This window comes from Dromiciops gliroides, chromosome X, assembly GCF_019393635.1.
Source record: "Dromiciops gliroides isolate mDroGli1 chromosome X, mDroGli1.pri, whole genome shotgun sequence".
Classification (NCBI taxonomy): Eukaryota; Metazoa; Chordata; class Mammalia; order Microbiotheria; family Microbiotheriidae; genus Dromiciops; species Dromiciops gliroides.
Window position 1 is genome coordinate 24,041,502 of NC_057867.1, and position 15,055 is coordinate 24,056,556.

General features: G+C 41.4%; 1 pseudogene; it reads right to left on the reverse strand.

Moving 5' to 3' along the window:
- Window positions 1-15,055, reverse strand: part of LOC122733483 — a 71,767-nt pseudogene that overhangs the window by 29,330 nt on the left and 27,382 nt on the right.

A 15,055-nucleotide genomic window follows, 5' to 3' on the forward strand; every position in this document is an offset into this window, starting at 1 on the left:
CCTTACAGTGATTACTTTTAAGGGGCCAACATGGTGGTGGTGGCAGTAGTAGTAGTAGTAGTAGTAGTAGTAGTAGTAGTAGTAGTAGTAGTAGTAGTAGTAGCAGCAGCAGCAGCAGCAGCAGCAGCAGCAGTGGTAGTGGTAGAGAGAACACTAGTAAGAAAACCTGGGTTCTATGCCTGACCCTACCAAGATTAGTCCTATGGACCCTAGAGAACTGGCCTCCAAGTCAGGAAGCCCTGGGTCAAAGCCCAGCTTCTGACACATACTACTTGCATGAACCTGGGCAAGTTAACTTCACTTGAAGGCTCTAGGCAACTCTACGAGACTGTAGGCTACAAGGAAAGGTCCCAATTTGCATTAGTAGAGGGAATTTCCTCACCAGGAGTTCCCTATATCAACGAAATCCCAATTTCAATGTCAATCTCTGTCTCAATACCCTAGGTAAGTCACTTATTCTCAGTTTACTCATCTATGAAATAAGGAAAGGTGCTATTTACCTCACAGAGTTATCATGAGAAAACCAATTTAAGACTCAATTTGAGATATTAATAGAATATATGTTGTCTTCTTAAAAACACATACGTATATAATTGGCTTTCAAATTTATCATGTGGTTTTATGTTTTGCAATACATTTACCTTTCTATTTATGTTTTTCTTAGGCCCATAATTCTCTCTCAAAACTTTCCATAACTGTTTCAGTTACAGCCTATCCTCTAGAAGCAACAAATAAGGTCAGAATAATCCCACAGTGGTTCTCGTTCTTATTTCAAGGTTAAGTGGTTTTCCTATTTTAGCATATGGAGGGAAAACATTTCACCATAGCCATCTGTGGATGTCCACTTGGGTTCGGTATGTAATGCTAGGCATAACACGTATGCTTAATCCAAACAATCCATGAAGTGGTTTGGGGATTCTTTTCCTCTTGCTTTCACGACTCCAAGACACATCCCTTAGGGATTGGGAAATATCCAAAGCTTTCCAACCAGGAAGGACAGAAAGTCCCTCTGGATCCAACTCCCAACCTCTCTTGTGCTGCTTCCTCACTGCTGTTCCACTTACCTTTCTGATGATGAATGAGTTCTGAGTTCCCATGTTCTAGTCTCATTTCTGCCTTTCCTGGGGCTGCCTAAAATGTGGATTATTTGGGGGTGGCAGAAGTGGGTTCAACTGAATTAATATTTACTAAGTGCCAGGAGCATTCTAGTTGTGGCCGTCTATTAAAGAGGGTCAGACCTGGCTGGAGACAAAAATTCAGAACCGTTGGTTAGGATTTGGGTCACTCAAGTGCCTGGACTTAGGATTCAACAATCTTCCCTACTGCTACCAGCATCACCTCCAGACAAAATGTGGTTAGTCTTTTACATAGACCCCATTTCATCCTCAATAACCCAGGGATGTTGGTACTAAGAAGGTATTATCCCTATTTGGGAGAAAAAAAAGCACACCCACATTGACTTTCCCCATTGCCACATAACTGGTATCGGCCATAGGATATGAATCCAGGTCTTCCTAATTCTTTCCATTAAAACTAGTTCTCAGACTATATTCTAGAGATAGTGGAAAAGCAGCCAAAACCAATTCTTTCTTGTAATAAGGGACGTCTTCTGGTGTTCTCTACGCCAGAGGTGTCAAACTCAGATATGTTGTCTGAACCAGACTCAAGTGTAATTGGGAAATGTTTAACAAAATAAATAAAAGTACAATGCAACATAGATAATACTGATTTGTGGTTTTCTAGGTCAATACATGACATTTGGGGATCAACTCTGCTCTTCACCACTAAAGGGAATCCATGATAGTAATGGCAGCAGAGATGCACCCTTGTCACAACGGCCATGCCAACAGAGTCTAGTTCCAAGAGAGAAAACAGAACAAGGATAAAAGGCTGTTGAAGAAAGGCTACTAGATGGGGGAAGAGATGGTGAAGAGCATCTGGGTGATTAACATAGATACAGAATAATATTGTCAAACTATATACCAGGGCTTCTTAAACTTTTTCTACTCATGACTCCTTTTCACTTGAAAAAATTTTACGCAACCCCAAGTATATAGGTATATGAAATAGGTATACATAACCTTTTATTGGTGCCAAAATTGTCATGACCCCTACATTCAGTTATGTGACCTCTATATGGGGTCGTGACCCAAAGTTTAAGAAGCCAGGCTATACACTACAGACCACCTAGACAGAAAGTGGAAATAGAAGAGTTTGGGGGGGGGAATCACAAGCCTAGCACAAGGCAAGCTATAGAAGTGTTGTCCAATCATTTTTTTCCAATTTTGTTTGGCTCTTTGTGATTTCACTTGAGATTTTCTTGGCAAAGATAATGGAGTGGTTTGCCATTTCCTTCTCCAGCTCACTTTACAGATGAGAAAAGTGAGGCCAACAGGGTGAAGTGACTTGCACAGGGCCACACAGCTAGTAAGTATCTGAGGCCAGATCTGAACTCAGGAAGTTGAGTTTTGCTGGTTCCTAGCCCAGTGCTCTATCCACTGCACCACCCAGCAGCACCAGCTATAGAAGTAACAGGGCGGGGCAGCTAGGTGGTATAAGGTTAAGGCACTGGCCCTGGATTCAGACACTTGACAATAGCTGTGACCTGGGGGTGGGGGGGGGAGGAGGAGGGGGGGAGGAGGAGGAGGAGGAGGAGGAGGAGGAGGAGGAGGAGGAGGAGGAGGAGAAGGAGGAGGAGGAGGAGGAGGAGGAGGAGGAGGAGGAGGAGGAGGAGGAGGAGGAGGAGGAGGAGGAGGAGGAGAAGAAGTAACAGGGGCCCATTTCCCAGACAGGCTGAAATTTTCTGAAAGGCAGAGTAAATAATGATTTCTTGACATCCCTTAACGAAAATTTCATACCACAAAAGGTAGAAGAATCAATGAGGGAAACTCATTTTTGGACACAATTCTCACTAGAGAGTATCTGGTTGCTAGGATGGAAATGAGAACTTTGGCGGTGGGAGTGGAGTGGGAAAGGTGGAATGCCCATCCTATCCTATCCTATAAATTATGATAGGGAAGGGGGCAGCTAGGTGGCACAGTGGATAAAGCACCGGCCTTGGATTCAGGAAGACCCGAGTTCAAATCTGGCCTCAGACACTTGACACTTACTAGCTGTGTGACCCTGGGCAAGTCATTTAATCCCCACTGCCCTGCAAAAAAAAATATGATAGGGAGGAATGCCAAGCATAGCCACCTATGCTAGTCGGCACACCATGACTTGGATCCTAGATTTCAGGAGTGGCTATTTTGGATGATTCAGAGGATGGTTCAGTAAGATCCCTTGGTCTAAAATTCTATAGGGAAAGTCAGCTCTGAAGGATGAAAATTTGAAGACTCAAAAAGAAACAATTCCAGTAAAGAAAAGGAAGAGCTATCTAAAGAGACTGGTGTGGACACACGGGGAAACTGATCAATCAAAAAATTGCTTACATGAAAGATGGAAAGAAAAACAACAAGTGGGGCAGCTAGGTGGCAAAGTGGATAGAGCACCAGCCCTGGATTCAGGAGGACCCGAGTTCAAATCCGGCCTCAGACACTTAATACTTACTACCTGTGTGACCCTGGGCAAATCACTTAACCCTAATGAAAGAAAGAAAGAAAGAAAGAAAGAAAGAAAGAAAGAAAGAAAGAAAGAAAGAAAGAAAGAAAGAAAGAAAGAAAGAAAGAAAGAAAGAAAGAAAGAAAGAAAGAAAGCTAGCAAAGGATAAATACAAAAGCTTGCCATGGTCCTGTAAGAAGAGTGGTCAGGGGTGGTCATTCTGAAGTCACCGAGAAAAAGGTTTGGGGTTTTGTTTTTTTTAAAGCTTTAGTGGGGAAAAGATGAACCAAGAAGGGATAGGACTGATTTTCAGAGATAATGGGATCATACACAATGGAGAGAAGACAGAGCTGCTTTGATTGTTTCTGACTTCTTTGGATTTAGGACAGACCAAATATGGTTCACAAGGAGTTCAAAGGTAAGCAAAGTAATGAGAGAGTAAGTGAGCCCCTAGCTGCTCTTGGTAAGATTAACCCACCTGGCCCAGATGAACCACATCCTCCAAGACTGAAAGAAGTAGCAGATGAGATGCCTGAGCCAGCATTGGTGATAACTGAACCACACTAGAGAACGGGAGATCTGCTACAGGATTAGAGGACAAATGTCCTGACTTACCAAAAAAAAAGGAAAGAGAAGAGAGTTCACAAACCATAAGGCATGATTGACTGTGATCCCTGGAAAAGTTATTAATATTATTATTATTATTAAAGGAATGGTTAGTAGTGGAAGTCATCACAAGGAGTCAGAATGCATTTTTCAAGAACAGGTCATGGACAGCTAGGTGGCACAGTGGATAAAGCACTGGCCCTGGATTCAGGAGGACCTGAATTCAAATCAGGCCTCAGACACTTGACACTTACTAGCTGTGTGACCTTGGGCAAATCACTTAACCCTCATTGCCCCACCAAAAAAGAAAACAAAAGGAGTGGAGTTCATGCCATCTCATTGGCTAAAAGAATAAAAAGCATGTCATGGCCTCCCTGCAGGTAGAGTCAGGAGGGCTAACATACAGAATGGATTATTTATCTTGAAGAGAAGACTTAGTTGGTACATAGATTCCAGATTTAGAGCTGAAAGGGCCCTCAGGAGCCATCTAGTACAGCTTCGTTTTACAGAGGAGGAAACTGAGGCCCTCCCCAACTGAGGAGGTGAAAGGCACTTGTGTGAGATCAAACAGAGGTTCCTACATGAAGAACTGGAAAGTCCCTCCCGACTTGGAGATCCTGTGAAGCAACAGGAATCCCCCAATTCTTGTCCCAGGCAGTATTGTGGAAATAGGCTTAAAGGTCCATCATAGTTCAACCCTGTCTAAATGTTTGGTTTGGCCAGGGCTTTTTGGCAAAGGTAACCCTAAAACTGCTTTCTGAACCCCTTGTTTAACTCACCCTGAGGGCATAATCCTTTTCTTTTCTCCCAGGGCAATGAAAGTGAAGCGATTTGCCCAGGATTACACAGTTAAGTGTTTGAGGCTGGATTTGAACTCAGGTCCTCCTGAATCCAGGGCCAGTGCTTTATCCACTGTACCACCTAGCTGCCCCTCAGGGCATAATTCAATAAGCACCTTGTTTCTAAGTTATAATCTTAGTTGCCCTACTCACCTTGTCCTCAATAATACTGCAATTATTTATTCTTAATTTTCTTGCAACTATAGTCTAAAAATACACATGTGTACACACATATGTGTGTGTGTGTGTGTGTGTGTGTATGAAATGTTTGCTTTTTCAATATTTATTCAGGACTTGGTACCCAAGTAAATGATCACTTTGTGAGAGTTTCATTTGCAACTTGGAAAAAAAAATGTGTATTCCCTGTTTCTTCCACTTATTTCACTGCATACTGGATAATTTAAGTAAGTAGTTTAGACCTGTGGTTTCTTCTGTATTTGTCACAGTCTAATAATGGAATATCAAAGTTGCCAATCATATCTTTCCTCTGATTCTTCTTGTGATGCTGATAATCTTTAAAAACTGGCTTGCTGTGTGAATCATTTTTTAACTTTTGCATTACATAACACTCATGTCTATCTCTTTCAAAGTATTCAATTTGGTATTAAAATTTATTTTACATCATTACCACTGTGCCTGTTCTTTAACTTGAAGTTGCATAACATACTTTAGACCAAGATTTCAAATTTTAGTCTATTACCATTTTTTTGCATTGGTTCCGGGAAGCTATGTATTTAAGGGTTGTTTTTTTTTATCCATTCTGTAACACTATCCCTTTTAATAGAATTCAGATACTTAACATCATTAAGGATTAAATTGAATTTGTCTCTGGAATTTTTTATTTTTCTTCTCATTATTATTGAAAAGTGATCTCTACTTACTTTTCTGCAACTACTTCTACTAAAATTCATGAATAAACCAATTTTTTGTCTGTTAAACCACTTAATGCTATAATTCCCTGTGACCTGATCCTCTTTTTGTTAAATACATGGGCTTTGCTTTGAGAAACACTGGCTCTTCTCCTTTTCCTCTTCACTTTTTCCTTTATTTCTTAGCAAATTTAAATGAGTTTTGGTTCCAAAAACAAAACAAAACAAAACAAAAACCCTAAACACTTTAACTCTTCTCATTTTCATTACATTTTTTAAATGTCATATGGAAATTATTACATTTCTCTTATAAAGTCTTAATCATTTTGCTTTGCAATCTATTATATGTAACCACAGGTTTAAATTATCCTGCACCAACTATTTGTTTGGACTTTTCAATGGTAGACTTTTGCCAAATTCTTTGAAATTATTTCTACTGATGGTGCAACATTATTTTTATGCCTCCTTCCTTCCTTTCTTTTTTTGGGGGGTGGGGGTGGGGCATTGAGGGTTAAGTGACTTGACCAGGGTCACACAGCTAGTAAGTGTCAAGTATCTGAGGCCAAACCTGAACTCAGGTCCTCCTGAATCCAGGGCCCGTGCCCTATCCACCTAGCTGCCCCCTTCCTTCCTTCCTTCCTTCCTTCCTTCCTTCCTTCCTTCCTTCCTTCCTTCCTTCCTTCCTTCCTTCCTTCCTAGATCCAGCATCTAACCCAAGGGCTAGAATATAATGTAGGAAGTGTAACTTTCAGATCCAAATCTATTCTTTTTTGTTTGTTTGTTTTGTTTTTGGTGAGGCAATTGGGGTTAAGTGACTTGTCCAGGGTCACACAGCCAGTAAGTGTTAAGTGTCTGAGGCCGGATTTGAACTCAGGTCCTACTGACTCCAGGGCCGGTGCTCTATCCACTGTGCCATCTAGCTGCCCCCAAATCTATTCTTTTAAAATTCTGCCATTTTCCTTTGGCATGGCTGAGAAATTTGGAGAGATTTTGATCTGTACTTAAAGTATTTTTTTTCTTCACCATTCTGAAATTTAATAAATTACATCTTCTAGATGTGAACAAGGATTGTTTTTATGCTGGAATTCCCAAGTTCCACACAATTGCACAGCAATGCCTGGTTGTGTCAATTCTATTAAATGTTCTCCAATTATTTCTTCACAAATGGAGTGATACCTTCTGGGAACCTAAGTAGTATACGGTTTTATCTGCCAAGTCTTTAACTACTTTGGGGGCATCCTGTGACTTGCTGTATTTCTTGTCCAATTGTATTAGAAGGAAACACGGACGTGTGTCTTGCACCTGCATTGGAAGACATCGTGCCATCTGCATTGGAAAAAACACTCGATTTGGAGTTGGAAGACATGGCTTTGAGACCTTACCACCGACCAGGTATGCAACCTTGGATAAGTCATTTGACTTTAAGGATCCTGTTTCTTCTGTAAAATTGGGCTGGGGTTAGAATATAGATTATATAAAATTAGAATGACAGCTGACATCTTTAAGTCACTTTAACATTTGCAAATGTAATTTGCATAAGGTTTACATGTTATTTCTTTTTTTTGGTGGGGCAATGAGGTTTGTTTTTTTTTTAAATTTTGTGGGGCAATGGGGGTTAAGTGACTTGCCCAAGGTCACACAGCCAGTAAGTGTCATGTGTCTGAGGCCGGATTTGAACTCGGGTACTCCTGAATCCAGGGCCAGTGCTTTATCCACTGCGCCATCTAGCTGCCCCGACAGCAATGAGGTTTTAAGTGACTTGCCCAGGGTCACACAACTAGTAAGTGTCAAGTGTCTGAGGTCAGATTTGAACTCAGGTCCTCCTGAATCCAGGGCCGGTGCTTTATCCACTGTGCCACCTAGCTGCCCCAGGTTTACATGTTATTTCATTTGACCCTCAATAGTATGAGGTAGATACTGCAGAGCTTATCATTGTGTGAGAAACTGAGGCTCTGGGAGGTTAGGTGATTTGTCTGTGATCGCTTAGGTAGTTGAGTATTAGAAGTAAGTTTGAATTGCAGGTATCCAAAATCCAGTCCTTTTTCCCCGACTCACATTGCCTTGAAGGGTCTGTTGAGGATCAAATGAGATCTGGGATATAAAATACTAGACAAATATTAGCTATTATTATTCACTGAACTTTTCTCAGATACTTATTTTTGCTTCTATTGTCATTTCAATTTGCTGTATTCTTTTCCATCAAGAGGCAGCATGGAGTAGTTGTAGTGGTTCTCAAAGTGTGGTTGGGGGATCTCTGGGTGTCTCAGAAACCATTTCAGGATATACATGAGGCCACAATTGATACCAATTTTGTCTCTGGCATTACTTTTTCTTCTCAATGTTAACGAGAAGAAGTGATCTCTACTTACTTTTCTGTAACTACTTCTACTAAAATTCATGAATAAACCAATTTTTGTCTGTTAAACTCAGAAAAACAATACAAAGACATTTCAATTTCTAAGATGGTCGGATTTGATAGTCATAACCCCCATAAACAAAAGCTCTTTGGAGGGGAGGATCCTCAATAATTTCTTTTCTTGGTTTTTTTTTGGTGGGGCAATGAGGGTTAAGTGACTCGCCCAGGGTCACACAACTAGTAAGTGTCAAGTGTCAGATGTCATATATGAACTCAGGTCCTCCTGAATCCAGGGCCAGTGCTTTATCCACTGAGCCACCTAGCTGCCCCTCACTCAATAATTTCTAAAAGTGTAAAGGGGTCCTGAGACCACTAAGTTTGAGAACCACTGGAGTTACGTACAGGGAGATGGTCTCGGGGTCAGGAAGATGTAGATTCAAATCCTACCTCTGACACAGAACGGCTGCATGAGGCTGCAGAAGTCTCTAAGACTATAAGTTGCAGAGAGGGAATTTACCAATCCACCCTGCATTAGTAGAGGCAGTTTCGTGACCTGGGAGTTCCCTATGCCAGCAAAGTCACAAGGCTGGTCCCTATCTTTGCTTTCCATTTTTCCTATATCTCTTCCTTGACTTTTTGTGACTGAATTCTAGAATTTTCCTTTAATGTGATTATCCAATTTATATTCCCTTTTGGGATTTTCTCAGTATTTGTGGGACTGATTCTACTGGCATTTCTGTCTTCATTTTGTCCATTGGTTCTTTTATATTGAAAATTTTTAAAACAAATCCAGTTCTCTGACTTGGTAACTATCTATTGGACAGTGTTATTCTTTCCCTTTGTTAATTCAATATTTTTTCCCACCTTGAATAACTTGAGAGGCAGATTACCCTAGATTTCAGATCTTTTTTTTTCAGGTCTCTTTTCCTTCTCCTCCAGTGGGGATCATCCCTGAAGGTGGGGTCAGAATGGGGGACAGGGGTATAGATCAATAGATTTGGAGTAAGGGGACTTGAGTTCCAATCCTAGCCATGAGTAATCTTGGGAAAATCCTTCGATCTTAGAATCCCAGTCTCCTCATGTGCAAAACAAGGATAGTCATCCACGCCAATTCTAAGTTCCATCTATGATTCTCTAATTGCAGCTCCAGCCCAGAGGTCAGGTATAGTAGTTGCTAACAGATGCTACCAGCCTGTGATCCACTGCTGTCCAAAAGGGGACCTTCCCTTCCATTTTTCTCTAGCTTCTTGGCCTACCTACATGGCCAGCCTGGGCAACAACTCAATCTCCTCAAACCCTTTGGTCCTCGTCCCAAGGTAGCAGTTTCTGGACCTTGCTCTCTTCTCTCCCTCCTTTCTGGTGGTGGTGGCTTCAGGTTTCCTCTTTTCATTTTGGGGGGTTAATTTTGTTAATATCCCTACAGTGTTTTTTTTTTTTTCAGGAATTTGAAGAGAGCTGGTTCCCTGAATTAGGGTTTCTATTCATGACGCATAGTCTAACCGTCATCAAAGGCTGGGTTTCTACCTGAAGGATTTGTCAGTGGCAGACAGGATTTCTCTCCACTAAGAACAATGTGATACACTATCAAGTCTGCCAGCTGAGCGACATCTCTCCTGCATTAATCACATTCACAAAATTTCTCTCCATTGTGAACTTTCTGATGTCGAATTAGATGTGAGTTCCTACTGAAGGCTTTTTCACATTCATTACATTCATAGGGTTTCTCTCCACTATGGATTCTATGATGTCGAATCAGGTGTGATCTCCCCCCAAAGGCTTTCCCACACTCATTGCATTCATAGGGTTTTTCTCCATTATGAATACTGTGATGATCATTAAGAGCTGATCTCCACCTGAAGGTTTTCCCACATTCCTTACACTCATAGGGTTTCTCACCACTGTGAATTCTCTGATGTCCGATAAGATATGAGCTCCTACTGAAGGCTTTCCCACATTCAGTACATTCATAGGGTTTCTCTCCACTATGGATTTTTTGATGTTGAATGAGATGTGAACTCCAGATGAAGGCAATCCCACATTCATCACATTTGTAGGGTTTCTCTCCACTGTGAATTTTTTGATGTCCAATAAGTGATGATCTCTGACTGAAGGCTTTCCCACATTCATTACACTCATAGGGTTTTTCTGCATTGTGAATACTCTGATGTCTAATGAGGTGTGAGCTCCTGCTAAAGGCTTTTCCACATTCAGTACATTTATAGGGCTTCTCAGTCCTATGGTTCCTCATGTGTCTCACACATTCTGAATTTTGCTTGAGGGTACGGTTATATGAATCACAACTCTGGGATTGCTCCCTCATCGGATCTCCCTCATGGGTAATTGGCTGGCAGCTTGGCTCACAGGTCCACTCCTGTCCATGGCACTCATGGCTGCTCTCCTCTGTGACCCTCTTCCTAGGGGTGACAGTCATCAGCCTGGTACCTGGGGGCTGAGAAGGGGAGTACCTCGGCCTCTTCTCTTCTAGGTTTTGTTGGGGCCCCTCTAGCCTGCTAAGATAGGCAGAGGGTTCTACAAGACTGCTGCCTTGTTCCCTAGGGAGGCCTGCCAACAAAATCCACCGAGATTCAGATTTTGATATTTTCTGATTATGAAGAGATTCCATGTTGACCTTCTCAGGCCCATCATCTGAAATGATAAGAACAAAACACAAATGTCACCTGTTCTCTGTAGTGAGAGCAAAGAAATTGTTAGTTTGAAGCCAAGGAATGAGGTTCACCTAAATGAAATCAGTGCTTGGGTGACATTTCCTGTTGCTTTATAGATCTGAGTCTGTTCTTGTTTGTTGTTCAGTTGTGTCTGACTCTCCGTGACCCCATTTGGGGTTTTCTTGGCAGAGATACTGGAATAGTTTGCCATTTTCTCTTCCAGCACATTTTACAGATGAGGAAACTAAGGCAGGCAGAGACTTGCCCGGGGTCACACAGCTACTAAGTATCTGAGGCCATATTTGAACACAGGAAGATGAGTCTTCCTGACTCCAGGCCCATGGCTCTATCCACTACAGCACCACCTAGCTGCTCCATATTTGAGTTTGCAAGTCCCCAAATCCTACTTTACACTTGTATAGCAACTTCTCATTTCCAAGGCACTTAACATCCACTATCTCATTTGATCCTCACAACATTCTCTGTGGCCTTATTACCTTCATTTTAAGGATGAAGAGCCCAATGCTTCTAGAGGTTAGGAGACTTGACCCAAGGTCACAAGGCTAACAAATGGCAAGGCCAACACTAGATCAAGGCTTTTGGATTCCTAGGCTATTGTCCTTTCCTTAATCTGGCTGCAGGGTACCTTTCCAGGTTGGGGAGGGAATGATATGATTGTAGCGTTTGCTAGACAGCATCAGCTGAATGTGGTAGTTCATCAGTTGAATCAGCCCCTATTGAAAATCGGTGCCACAGACAAAGCTGATGCTAGAGAACTCCACATTTTCTACCATAGAAAACATTATGACAGCATTAGAAAAATTAATGACAATTCGGAAACCCTTGCCACTTTGACATGCAGAGAAGTGGGGAACCAGTTAAAACAATGTGGCATACCCCAAATTCTGACTGCTTAAATACTTTAACAAGCTTTTCCTTCTTCAGGTAAACCGTTTGTTTGTTTGTTTTTTGAACCATGAGTTTAATGAGTCTGTTTATGGTATTATGGTATTATGTTTAAAACCTATTGCTTGATTTATCAATGGACATATTGAATATTGAGTCTTATTTCTTTTTGATAAATTGTTTATTACTTTAAGTATCTGTTACTGTCATACTAGATAGAGAATTCATGTATAAGATAATGTGTTTACTTGCTAAAAGAAGATTATGTAATAATGTCTAATATCAGTCATTTACATTCATTTATCATTTACATGTCATTGTGACTATGTATACTCTGGGTATGGTTTGGAATTATTGTATATATTACAAGTACATCATCAGTTATGCAGCATAACATGCATTTTTACGATCATACTGTCTTTGGTGAAATTAATATGAGATTTATGAATTACGGAAACTTATCATCTCAGAGACTAACTGCTCTTACAATGAGTTTGATATAGGCCCTGTAGAGAATATATGTACAACAGGAGGAGAGACAGGTACATGTAAATCTATGGTTTGCTTATGATGGCAACTATATAGACCACAATTGCTGGACACTGTCCAGTTTCTTCCTCTCTCCCTTCTAAAAGTTTTCTTTTTCTTTCACTAAGTCTGATGGCATGGTCAGAATCCATCCACCTGTGGCCTAGCACAATTACTGGATGTCTCGAAACCATGAGATGTGGTATGATAACCTTTCCATAACATTTACAGGTATCATGAACACGTTACTAAATTTGGCTTTGATCCAGACACATGGTGTTATAGATTGCATAACTACCTCAACCCTCTATTATATAAAGGAGGGAATGTAATGGAATGTATTAAATTTGATCATTGACAATGCTATGCTAAGGTTTAGTAAAAAATCCAGCAATTCAAACAGTTAAAGAAGAAGAATCCAGCTTTCCAGACCAGAATCCAGCTTCCTCCTGATGACATCTTACCACTCCAAGAAGACAAGAGAACTGAGAAAAGACTTCCAAAGACTTAATTATTTATTTTTTACTGTTTCATCAAGGAACACCTGTTCCTAGAAGAAACAAAGGGGGGAATGTGATGAAATAATGGGATTTAGCAGATACTCAAAGACCCACCTGGAGATTAATCTATACTGATTGAATCAAGTGAGAGTGATTGACTGCTGATTAAGCCTACTTCAAGTTAACTGGACTGTAATCACACCTGACTATCCCTTAAGAAGGCATTGTTCTCAGAAACTAGACTGTGAACTCAACTTGAGAACACCTTCAAAGCCAATGGATTGGGGCAGCTAGATGGCGCAGTGGATAAAGCACGGGCCCTGGATTCAGGAGTACCTGAGTTCAAATCCGGCCTCAGACACTTAACACTTACTAGCTGTGTGACCCTGGGCAAGTCACTTAACCCCAATCGCCTCACAAAAAATAAAAGAAGAAGAAGAATAAAAGGCTTTAAAAAAAAGGGGGGGGGTGCAGTGGATAAAGCACCGGCCCTGGATTGAGGAGAACCTGAGTTCAAATCTGGCCTCAGACACTTGACACTTACTAGCTGTGTGACCCTGGGCAAGTCACTTAACCCCCATTGCCCCACAAAAACAAAACAAAACAAAACAAAAAAAGCCAATGGATTTGGATGATGCCAACCAATCAGCTTGAAGCAGTGTATAAGGACCGCCTCTGTTCCAGACCTATAAAAAGCTTCCACAATCAGCTTGCTAGAGAGTTTCTGATTAAAGCAGGCTCCTGGAGGAGGACTTGAAGAAGAACTCAACCAGGCTGGAACTCTAGGCTAGGTAGCACTTCTTTTTCTTAACTTTATGAACTTGTAAATATCTGTATACTTTAATAAATGTTTAATGCCCAAAGACTGGTGCTAAAGCTTCTAATTTAAGGCGACCACAATTTAGATTTTAAACATCACACCCAGCACCCAGCAGAATGCCTTGCATGGGGAAAATACTTACTAAATGGCTGTTTAATTGGACCAAATTATATCATGTTGTCCAACTTCATGGAGGCTGATTATTTCTTCCTATCCACTATGCCTACATTAGCTTAGTGTTTAAAGGATGAATCATAGTGCCTTGAGTTGTGGATGCATGGGTCAGCTGGTTCAGCCTTCCCCAGGGGGAGTTAGCTGAGAGAATGCTGTCACTTCCCAGAAGGTTATGCCAGATTCACTTCATTTTATTTTCTACAGGGATACTGTAGAGAATATTTATAAAAGTTCCCTTCTTAAAGGACCTTGTATTTACTTTGACTTCATTCTGTATAAACTTATGTGTACTTATTGCCTCTCCCCATTGAACGAAGCTCCTGGAGGGTAGGGATCATTCCATTCTTTTTTTTTTTTTTTTTTTTTTTTTGCGGGGCAATGGGGGTTAAGTGACTTGCCCAGGGTCACACAGCTGGTAAGTGTCAAGTGTCTGAGGCCGGATTTGAACTCAGGTACTCCTGAATCCAGGGCCGGTGCTCTATCCACTGCGCCACCTAGCCGCCCCCCTCATTCCATTCTTTTTGTTTGCCCAGTGCCTAACACAGTGCCTGGCACATAGTAGGTTTGGTGATTGATAATTGTTTGTTGATTGATCTAGATTACCTAGGTTTCAGAAAGGCATTTGAGGGAATGTTATGAAATGACCGTGGCCAACACAGAAACACATGAACTGGATGATGCTGTTAAATGGATGAGGAGCTGGCTAAGTGCCCGGACCTAGAGATCAGTGATTACTGGATTGATGTCAAATTGTCAGATGACAACCTGGGGGGGATGTCTCAGGTGCAGTGCCACAGGGATCTAGGCCCTGCACAGCTCTGTTCAACACTTTTATCAGTGAATTTGATGAAAGTACCAGATGGCAGATTTGTGAAACTGGCAAATGACACAAAGCCAGAAGACACAGCTATATGGAATGTGGAATCAAGTCCCAGGGTCCATAAAGCTCTTGACAGGTTAGAACAATGAGCCCAATCTAAGAAGACGAAGATGAATAAGGATAAATGTGAAATCCTTAACTCGAATTCAGCAAACTAACTGCATAGGTCAAGGATGTGAGAGACCTAGCTAGACACAAATTCTCCACAGACTGAATGGGCTGCTTCAGGAAGTGGGGGGCTCGGGGGACATGTGTGTTACTGGAGGCTTTTGAGCAGAAGGTAGGGGGGATGCTGGAAGACAAGAGCCATGTTTGGGGTAGACGTTGGATTGGATGACCCTTCTTCCTAAGAAGCACTTCTGCTTTTTCTT